Source organism: Syngnathus acus, chromosome 17 (genome assembly GCF_901709675.1).
Source record: "Syngnathus acus chromosome 17, fSynAcu1.2, whole genome shotgun sequence".
In the NCBI taxonomy this organism is placed as follows: domain Eukaryota; kingdom Metazoa; phylum Chordata; class Actinopteri; order Syngnathiformes; family Syngnathidae; genus Syngnathus; species Syngnathus acus.
The window spans coordinates 1,967,294-1,978,914 of NC_051102.1; the positions used below are offsets into that span (position 1 = coordinate 1,967,294).

Sequence of the window (11,621 nt, forward strand, 5' to 3'; positions counted from 1 at the left end):
CGCCGCCCAGCTCTCTTTGCACCTGACCCCTTTGGCCCCTCCTACAGGTGTTGAGCCCATGGGAAGGGGGACCCACGTTTCCTTTTTGGGCTGTGCCCGGCCGGGCCCCATGGGTGAAGGCCCGGCCACCAGACGCTTGCCTTCAAACCCCAACTCCAGGCCTGGCTCCAGAGGGGGGCCCGGCCCCGGTGACGCGCGTCTGGGGGAGGGAAAACGAAGTCCATTTATATTTTTCTTCATTAGGGGTTTGTGTGAGCCATGCTTTGTCTGGCCCCTCACCTAGGACGCTTTTGCCATGAGTGACCCTACCAGGGGCATGAAGCCCCAGACAACATGGCTCCTTGGATCATTGGGAAATGCAAACCCCTCCACCACGATAATCTGACGACTCACGGAGGGGGCATAATATATTAAGTTAATATATAATGCTGCAAAGGGTGACCAGACGTCCTCTTTTTCCCGGACATGTCCTACATTTGAGCCCTAAAAAAACGTCCGGGGGATTTTGTTGGACTGCCTCAAACATAATACAGTAATCCCTCGCTACTTTGCGCTTCACCTATCGCGGCCTCGCTCTATTGCGGATTTTTTTTATAAACAAATATTGCGGATCGATTCGGTGCATCGCGGATTTTCTTTTTTTTTTTTAGTCTGACACACACACACACACACACACACACACACACACACACACACACACACACACACACACACACACACACACAAATGCATACACGCACACACGCACACACACACACACACGCACACACACGCACACACACACGCACACACACACACACACACACATTCACAGCATCTTATGCAATGAAGCACACAACCCAGGCAACAAGACAGGCAAGTGCAGGGGGCACGTGATGCCATAGGCCAGCAGGGCGAGAGCGGAGACGGGACAGCCGCGCACAAAGGAAAAATGCACCGCCGTGCAGGAACAGTCGGGACACCGGCAGTGAGCGTAACCGCGCACCTAGAAAAAAAGCACTGTCGTCCAGGATTTGGGACAGCGGCGGCAATGAGCACTAAGCGCAGGGCGTGCCTCTGAGCAATGTGTGGATGCCCTCGCGCTGGGCTGCCGGGTTGCGTCAGCCGGTCAGCCCCGCAAGAGCAAAGCGGAGCCGTGACACTTTAAAATGTTTTTAAAAGTGTTTAAAATACAATAACGTATTTAAAAGTACAATAGAGTGTATAAAAATAAAATTATAAAAGTCTTGCACGGATGCGCTCGCACTGGGCCGCAGGGGCGCATCAGTCGGCCAGCACGCAAGAGCAGAGAGGAGCCAGACACGTTGACACTACAAAAAAGGTCCATAAAAGTCTTGCATGTATATTGTAACGATATATTTACTCACTTATTTTCTTATTTATTTAAATAAATAAGAATGTTTCTGCAAGTCAGCTTGACTTTAAAACATTTACAAAAATGTTTAAAATACAAAAATTATTTAAAAAAAACAATAAAGTGTATAAAACTACGATAAAGATTCAGAAAGGTCTTGTGTGGATGTTGTATATATTTACTCTTATTTATTTTCTTTATTCCCTTATTTATTTAATTAAAGGATGTTAATGAAAATCAGTTTGACTTTAAAATGTTTACTAAAGTGTTTAAGAATACAAAAAACATTTAAAAGTACAATATACAGTGTATAAAAATACAATAAAATGCAATGAAGTTCATAGACGTCTTTTATGGATATTATAACGAAATATTTTCGCTACATCGCGGATTTTCACCTATCGCGGGTGGTCCTGGAACCAATTATCCGCGACAAACGAGGGATTACTGTATATGTATAACCGTGAGTGGTTGCCTGCTGTGGGCGAACAGTGTCGGAGATCCGTCGATCGTCTTCCTCGTAGACCACGCCATTCCATAGAGGTGGAAGCTAGCAAGAGAGCGTAGCATGAGGCGAAGGACATGAACGTTAGCATGAGCCACCCGCACTCACCGACAGCCGCCGCCCGTCTCACGAGCGCAATCGCGTAAATCAGGGCGCTGTCGTAAACTTTGCACAATACGGTGTCGCAACAATCACAGCAACAAAAAACTGTAATGTTAAAAAAAAAACAACATATTGTAGTAGAATTTCTTTTTAGCAGTGGATTTAAATGCTTAGGTAATTACATTTACGTATATGCTATTCAATACCATCTCCCAATATTCAACTTTGTAACATTATTGCTATTAAATATGGTTTAACTTTTAAAACGTTTTAAATATTTTCTCTTTAAGAAAATATATGATGAATGATAGGGATGGGTGAGTTGTTTAAACATCGGTTATCGATCAGGTGATATCGAGCTGATACCTGCCTTATTTCGAGGTATTGGGTACTCATGAAGGTAGTTGATACCAGCTGCTGATACTTTAGGCCAGGGGTCACCAACTCCGGTCCTCAAGGGCACCAATCCAGCCTGTTTTAGGTGCAGCCCTGCAACAACACACCTGATTCAAATGATCAGCTCATCAGCAAGCTCTATTAAGGCTGATAGCGATCCTGATTATTTGAATCAGGTGTGTTGCAGGGGGGATACATCTAAAACAGGCTGGATTGGCGCCCTTGAGGACCGGAGTTGGTGACCCCTGCTTTAGGCAAAGAAAATCCTTCTTGTCAGTGGTTTACACTGCGACAGTTTAACATGTCAGCACATCTACCTATGAGTCATAGAAAAGGTCCCGCTTTCAAAAATCTCAATCTTGAAACCCAAACTGACACCGTTATCGCAGTTCAAAATTGAAATCTCTCGTCATGATATTTAGTGGATGACAGGTCTTCACACATTCATTCTTGTTTCACACCACCACCGCCAACAAAAATGACTTGCTTGATAACATTTCTTTATTTTTTGTCTTTTTGATGCTTTGCAAACTAACTAAAGAACATGGAGGCACGAGGAGTCTTGAAGCATTCAGGCTTGATGCACTCCCGCCGCTTTGGCGCACCTGTCGGAGAAAGTACAAGAGTTTCAGATTCAAGACTAAACTTCTGATTCTTCTTTCTGGAGATTTGGTTGGAATTCTCTTGAGATTTTGGACTTTTAACTTTAAAGTCATTGTTTTATTGCACGGAAATGCTTCATAATTGTAACATGCGTGGCAAGTCTTAGTTTTTAGGGTAGAATTTGCAAAAATATTAAATGACATGACAGTGAATTTTTACAAAAAGTATTACCGTATTTTCCGCCCTAAAAGGCGCACCTAAAAACCTAAAATTTTCTCAAAAGCCGACAGTGCGCCTTATAGGCCAGTGCGCCTTATATATGGATCAACTGATGAATTTGTTGATCCATACTGGTTGTACACAGTGCTCTGCCAAAATGTTTCAGTACGTTTTAGTACGACTAGTAAATTACAAGGTCGCATCGCTTCCCAGCATTACGGCAACTGTAGTCAGGGGGCGTCACCGAATAGCTGTTGTACCCGCGAGGCTATTTCATGTCAAAATAGGCTGCTCTGTTAATGTTTCGAGTAAATCTACGGATCGATATGGAAGGGAAACATAGGTAAGTAGTACCAATGCGTTAGATCGAACTTTAGTCAGTTCCGATCATTTATAGGAGATCGTTTGAGAAACGCGATTGTTTACACTTTGCTGAGGCTCATGGGAGATTGCGAGCTGAGGCTCGTGAGACTTTGCGGATGGCTAATGCTATTGCGATAGCTGCTATACGTACCAGGCTATTTCATGTCAAAATAGGCTGCTCTGTTAATGTTTCGAGTAAATCTACGGATCGATATGGAAGGGAAACATAGGTAAGTAGTACCAATGCGTTAGATCGAACTTTAGTCAGTTCCGATCATTTTATAGGAGATCGTTTGAGAAACGCGATTGTTTACACTTCGCTGAGGCTCATGGGAGATTGCGAGCTGAGGCTCGTGAGACTTTGCGGATGGCTAATGCTATTGCGATAGCTGCTATACGTACCAGGCTATTTCATGTCAAAATAGGCTGCTCTGTTAATGTTTCGAGTAAATCTACGGATCGATATGGAAGGGAAACATAGGTAAGAAGTACCAATGCGTTAGATCGAACTTTAGTCAGTTCCGATCATTTTATAGGAGATTGTTTGAGAAACGCGATTGTTTACACTTTGCTGAGGCTCATGGGAGATTGCGAGCTGAGGCTCGTGAGACTTTGCGGATGGCTAATGCTATTGCGATAGCTGCTATACGTACCAGGCTATTTCATGTCAAAATAGGCTGCTCTGTTAATGTTTCGAGTAAATCTACGGATCGATATGGAAGGGAAACATAGGTAAGTAGTACCAATGCGTTAGATCGAACTTTAGTCAGTTCCGATCATTTTATAGGAGATCGTTTGAGAAACGCGATTGTTTACACTTTGCTGAGGCTCATGGGAGATTGCGAGCTGAGGCTCGTGAGACTTTGCGGATGACTAATGCTATTGCGATAGCTGCTATACGTACCAGGCTATTTCATGTCAAAATAGGCTGCTCTGTTAATGTTTCGAGTAAATCTACGGATCGATATGGAAGGGAAACATAGGTAAGTAGTACCAATGCGTTAGATCGAACTTTAGTCAGTTCTGATCATTTTATAGGAGATCGTTTGAGAAACGCGATTGTTTACAGAGGGCTCGTTGGTTATTGGCTAGTGGATGCATACCGCAACCCTAGTCAACCTCAGTTTGATGCAGTATAGCTTCTATTTTATGCGCCTTATAATCCGGTGCGCCTTATATATGGACAAAGTTTTAAAATGGGCCTTTCATTGAAGGTGCGCCTTATAACCCGGTGCGCCTTTTAGGGCGGAAAATACGGTAATTGTGTTGTATTTACATTTATTATGAGAACCAGACATAAAAGTAGAATACTGACTGCAATATGGCTGCTTCTTGGGGCTAATCATTTAGTTGATCGTGAGTGCGCCCAAGCGTTCGCTGGTCTCCACAAACCCGCTGTAAGGCGCCTCAACGATCGTATGTTGGCTCCTTGCATCAGGTGAGCTTGAAAAACAATGAATTAAAAATAAAATCATCATCAAATGAACGCCAGCCACATTAACAAACAATAATTTTTTAAATATAAATGTATATACTGCAGGCACGTGCACTCATAGGGGCAATAAAGGGCTCAACATGGTTTCCTCAGCTGTCACCATAAGTTGTTAAAAAATGAATAATATAATAAAACATAATATAATATCTGTCCTGTGGTCTATGCTTTTAATGCAATTTTGGTGTGTTTCCTATACATTAGGATCATTTTCATAGTCAAAATAGCTGTATTTCTTGTTCAAATAACAACGGGAGACGAGAATCATGGAGGCTGCGGCAGTGACAGGTTGTGCCGCTCAGGGCGTGCGTGTGAGAGTGTGCACCACTCACACACTGTACTGAGCGCGTGCAAACGGCGCGTGCTTGCTTGCAGTCAATACGAGCCTTGAGGCAGCCAGTACCTTTGCCGCGAAGATGGGGCGATAGTGAGCCTCCGGCTAATAGTTCACGTCACGAGTAAAGTGCGAGAGTAAATCAAGAAGAAAAAAAAGAAACGAAAAACAACCAACAACATTCGGTGTTGACGCGTTGCTATTTGGCTTTTTTTTCTCTGAAAATGGAGGATATTGTCAGGTTTTTATTCACTGACTGAGTAAATGTTAAGAGAAAAGCAACAGCAAACAAACCACAAGTGAGACGGAATGTTGAGTCTATGCTTGCAAGGAGTGCAATACAGATAGCTTACAACCATCTCACTACACTAAATATCTGTAAGCACTCCTGCTCTTTTTATTGGGATTTGCCTTACCCACAGTGTTGAGACAAAAGCCCCTAAAAGGAATGGGGAAATCATGTGGGCTTTTGCCTCGTAAGCAAAGAATCACAAGGTGTTACATACTGATACAAATATAGGAAGAGGAATTTAAGTGATCAGCAACAATTCTATGTGTCTGGAAGAAAAACAGGAACCACGATGTTCGATTGTAGGTTCATCGGGGGTGCAAGACAGTGATGAACCATGTTGATTCTCAAAATGGTCATTGTTAAAAAGGAACTGTCTCGGTAGATGTCTTCTTCTTGCTGAGTTGTCTGCTGCGTCCTGTCTGACCCAGCTGTAACCTCTCTCCTGACCCAGCCGCAACCTTTCTCTTCTGTGGTACATCAGAAAAACAGCAAGGCCAAGCAGCAAGCATATATTGCAGTAATATTGCAGTAAAACATTGATTTGAGAACGCATGATAACATATATACACATTTTTCTAACAATTCCCTCCTGTTTATCAGAAGTTCTCAGAGACCATCATATCACCTAAAAGCGGCCACTTCAAAAAGATTTTCAGCCGCAGGATCACACGTCATAAGAACAGATTTACACTCGGGAGGAAATCGAACCTTTAATAGTCATTGTCACAGTCGGGAAACAAATTGGACAGGTTTACCACAGGAGCTTCAAAGATGGACCCATTGCTAGAGCGACGACCCTCGTCCCCTTGGAGCAATGGAAAAGTCTCAGCTGCTGGAGAGATAGCAGTTGTAATTAATCTGTTAATTAGGGACCGGAGACACGGAATGCAACAACATCCACACAAGGTCAAAACAGCAGCAAAAACGGCAATGGAGACTAGGACCGAGGAAACCAGGGTACGGTACTTTCCGAACACATTCAGCCAGTTGTTCCAAACCTCCGTGTTCACTCCACTGTGTTCCTTCATCTTCCCGTTCAAGGTCCTCAGGCCCTCAAGAGCCTGGGACAGGCTTCCATCAGCGGCAGTATTATTTGGAATAAACGTGCAGCATTGTTCACCAAACATGGCGCAGACACCGCCCTCTTTTGAGAGTAGCATGTCAAGGGCCATTCGGTTTTGGAAAGCCATGAGGGAAGTAGCGGCCAGTTGGGAGTGGACCGCCTTGAAACCCGCCTCGGTCCAATTTCCAAGCCTCTGCACGTTGTAATGGATGTAGTTGATCCTGTCGACATGTTTGTTAAGAGTACACCACCAACACAGGGTGGATTCAAAACCAGCTGCTATCTGATTCACCAGCTTATACTCATCCGATACTCCTTTGGGAACACCAATTGCATCAATTTCGGTGAGATCATCGTCGCCTATCAAATTCAAAGATATTTTGGTTTTTCCCAGCTTTTTTCCCAGATCTTGGCATGTTGATACATATACAATTTCGCTTGACTACATTCTCTGAAAGCAATGGATTTTTTCTTTTTTCAATGGATATTATATAGAATGCTCTGTCACACATTTCACAATCAGTAGATGTGACAGATTTCACACAATCTTTGGTCGATGGCAACGATACAACATAAAGAATCGGTCGCAAATCCATACATATGACATATTCAATTTTTGTTTCTTTCTTTGCAGCTTGTTTTGCCATTAGCAATCAATTGTTTCGTTTTTCAGTTACTCTTATAGTTACCTGAAACAAATTATCCACATTCATTTTAGATATAATCATCCCATTCTTTAACATCTACAGCAGTTGTTGACAAAGTAAACATATAAACATCATACTTTCATGGCAGTCCAGATCCGACACAGCAGATCATCCTGCAAAGGTCAAATTGATCTTTTAAATTGCTACAATGCTGCATAATTTATTTATTTATTTATTTATTATTATTATATATATATATAATTTTTTTTAATTCTACCAAATTTTAATCATCCTTAGTTTCCCACTTGGTTTCAAAACATGGTAATCTATATTGTCGCCCAAACAATTTTTCATACGGGGTTAAACCCACAGTACTTGTAATATTTATGTACAGTTTGACCAGGTCTAAACATTTTGTCCATGATCTTCCAGTTTTTTCCATGCACATTTTCACACTTTATACCAGTCCTGTCACGAGAATTAATTTCTGAGATCCCATATCTCGGTATTATTTCTTTACATAACGTTTTTGCCACTGTTAAGGCATTCAGTGTTTTTGTTGAAGCCAATTCAAACCATTTTGAGAATGCATCTATTATGACCAGGCAGTATAACCCTGTGGATTGTGTTTAGCGCATGTTAAACAGGCTCTACAAAAAATTTTGTTTTGAAAATGTTTTGAATATGAATCAAATCCGTATGTTGGAAAATGTTTTGAATATGAATCAAATCCGTATGTTGTATAAAGCTGACTGACGAGCCCCACTATCCCTCCTCTTGAGCCATGTGACACGCACTATGGCTCAATATTGCTGCCCATTTGTATAGGTGCTTTGGTAGGATAGGTTTGTCTTCTGGTCAATTATAGATGCCATTCTCTACTCTTGCCCCTCTTTTTGTCCATAATTGAATTTCAGTCTATGGACTTTGTCCCTTTACATCTTTAAAAACGTGTCAGTGATTTAATCTGCTTCCTGTGTATATAAAATTTGAACTGTCTTCTGCGCTGCAGTTTTGCGGTTCTGTCTGCAAGCTTGTTACCTCGACACCTTATCAGTCTCGTGTGTGTGCACTGCACACGTGCATATAGCTACTGCTTCCACAACTAGCTTAGCAAGTAAATGGATGGCCTCCCCGAACGGGGAGCGACTCAGCTAGCAAATGATTAGACATTTTCACATGATTTCATCATCATTTAATTTGACACACCTTTTAAAATGCTTGTCAGTGTCCCAGTGCACACGTTCTGCGTGTGTAACCGGTTGTCTCAACTCGTGTTCCCCATCCTAATATTTCTTTTCTCAAGTTGACAACCCAATCCACCAATCGAAAAAATAAAATAAAAATCAACAAAACAACTGCCAATAAATTAATATAATAGTTAAATGTTGTTGTTTCTTAACTTTAACTAACTCAATCACTCTCTTCTCAATTGTAAAAACTTGTGTAGTCTTGACACAACCAATCGACTATTTCTTCTAAATTTTGCTTTGAAATGCTGTTATTTAATAATTTTGCTTCATCCAATTCCAGAAAGCAAGTTCCTTCCATCTCTCAAATTTTGTTTCATCAGGGCTAGGCATTAATGCAGCGTGGACCAGTTTCTGCCCACAAAAAAAAAAAATTGCTTGCCTTTCTTTTCTTCTTATTTTTACAAAATTGCTTTTGTTTTGCGGTGCAAATCAGATAGACTACAGACTAGCAAATTCTTTTGTGCACCTACATTAGCCATTTTTAACACATAACACTGACAGCACACAGACAACACAAAAACTTACAGCAGAGACACAGCTCACAAACAATACCAACAAACAACGCTGCGCAAACGTCATCCTCTATTTCGACGTCACATCTTCCTTAAGCATCACTCTGCTTCAAACATTCTCTGAGAAACTCACACTGTCCCTGCCCCGCCCGCAGCCATAGCACCCCCCGCGCGAGGGGGGTCGCGGCATCAATGTTGATTGGTCACAGGCTGGCCATTTCCTGCAACATTCATGATGCCGGCCCACCGCCCACACGAGCATAGCACAGGCCCACGCGGACAGTCCAGACCCGCGACTACGCGCGTGCAGGCACGCTCATCAGTCTCACCCTCTCAAAGGGCAGGCCAACTTTGCTGTTGCGCCCTTCGTCATGTTCACATTCGACATCTTTCAATGTCTTCTACACAACATTTGTTGTCACATTTGGCCACACCCTCAGCTACGGCCCTCAAGCGAGGCCGTGCTGATATTGTTTCATCATAGTTTCTCTAACCAACTTAAACACACCATCATCCACTTCTTAATTTCCCTATTATCACTCAACATTCTCCATTACTGATTTCTTCCATAGAACACACATCTCACTCACACACACTCATGAGGATCCTCTGCGCGCACACACACACACACACACAAAAGGATGACGCACAACATATAAGACCACATAGAGCCCACTAAGAACACACCTATTTGCCCGTTTTTATTCGTTTTCTTTTTGTTTACGCCATGTCTGGCATTAATTAATGGCTTGAGGTCGTTTAATGATTTTGAGCTCAGCTGACCATCAAAGTTGTAATCGGTTATCCATTTGTCAAGATATTTTACATTTTCTGGGTTGACCCATTCCATTAATTTCCAATCCTTGCATTTTAATTCATGTCGGGGTAGAGGCTTTCGCTTACTATTTAAATTTCCCATGGTTTATTTTTCTAAATTTGGAGTTGGTCGTTTGAATGGCACCTACAGTGTCCTAAAAACCAACTTTATTCACAGGACAGTGGTTAACAATTCGATGTGTGGTAAGTCTCCTTTCACCTCCCCGAAGGGAGCGGAGAGTTCTTGCCTCTGCTTCCACACAAAGCCACTGTTTACAATCCTGTGTGTTTATATAGAGGAGCGCTCAAATGAGTTCACTCTCAGTCAAACCGTACACAAACACACCACGCGCGCTTTTTTAGGAATAACAGAGGAGTCCGCCCTCCTACTGCGGAATTTAACTAACTTTTCTGAGTTAGGGGGCTCCACAACGCCCCAGCGGAATTTAACTGCTCCTATTTGACTTTATTAGAACAACAGAGGAGTCCGTCCTCCCGTGGAATTTAACCAACTTTAAGTCAGGGGGCTCCACACGCCCCAGCGGAATTTAACTGTGTCTAATTGCACTTGATAGGGTCTAGAATTCTCAAGGTTTTAAGTGACCTCTTGTCACTGCCATTCATTCCGTTTTAGTAGAATCAATATTCCTACTCACGGTCTGCTGGCTTCCTCGGATGATCTCGTCAACCCTTCCGGTGTCCAGCCGGACTGATCGAGACAGTCCCGTCAAAGGGCTTTGTTTACCTCGGCCGAGGATTTTCTCCTGCGTCGAAGAGTCCGCTGGCACCGTTCAAGGTGTGTCGAGATCCCGGACGAGCCCCCAATTTCTGTCAGGTTTTTATTCACTGACTGAGTAAATGTTAAGAGAAAAGCAACAGCAAACAAACCACAAGTGAGACGGAATGTTGAGTCTATGCTTGCAAGGAGTGCAATACAGATAGCTTACAACCATCTCACTACACTAAATATCTGTAAGCACTCCTGCTCTTTTTATTGGGATTTGCCTTACCCACAGTGTTGAGACAAAAGCCCCTAAAAGGAATGGGGAAATCATGTGGGCTTTTGCCTCGTAAGCAAAGAATCACAAGGTGTTACATACTGATACAAATATAGGAAGAGGAATTTAAGTGATCAGCAACAATTCTATGTGTCTGGAAGAAAAACAGGAACCACGATGTTCGATTGTAGGTTCATCGGGGGTGCAAGACAGTGATGAAGCATGTTGATTCTCAAAATGGTCATTGTTAAAAAGGAACTGTCTCGGTAGATGTCTTCTTCTTGCTGAGTTGTCTGCTGCGTCCTGTCTGACCCAGCTGTAACCTCTCTCCTGACCCAGCCGCAACCTTTCTCTTCTGTGGTACATCAGAAAAACAGCAAGGCCAAGCAGCAAGCATATATTGCAGTAATATTGCAGTAAAACATTGATTAGAGAACGCATGATAACATATATACACATTTTTCTAACAGATATAATCTCGAAGATAAGACATTTTTCAAAACTTGACTTTCACTCAAAGAAAGAAATCATAAGTAAGGGAAGACCAACGCCAGATTTGGGAGGATCAATTCAAACTACGGGCCTCCCGGGACGGACTACAACACGTTCGTTTCAAAAGAATTGGTACTCTAAAAAAGAATGGCTTTGTGGTTGTGCTGCAAAAAATCGACT

General features: G+C 42.5%; 1 long non-coding RNA gene across 1 annotated transcript; it reads right to left on the minus strand.

Annotated features, from left to right (window-relative positions):
• Window positions 1-2,840: 2,840 nt before the first annotated feature.
• On the minus strand, window positions 2,841-4,986 carry LOC119137028. Its single transcript, XR_005100847.1, has 2 exons — window positions 4,858-4,986; window positions 2,841-2,962 (listed from the first exon to the last, which is right to left on the minus strand). It is a non-coding gene; the product is annotated as an uncharacterized LOC119137028 (long non-coding RNA).
• Window positions 4,987-11,621: the final 6,635 nt, after the last annotated feature.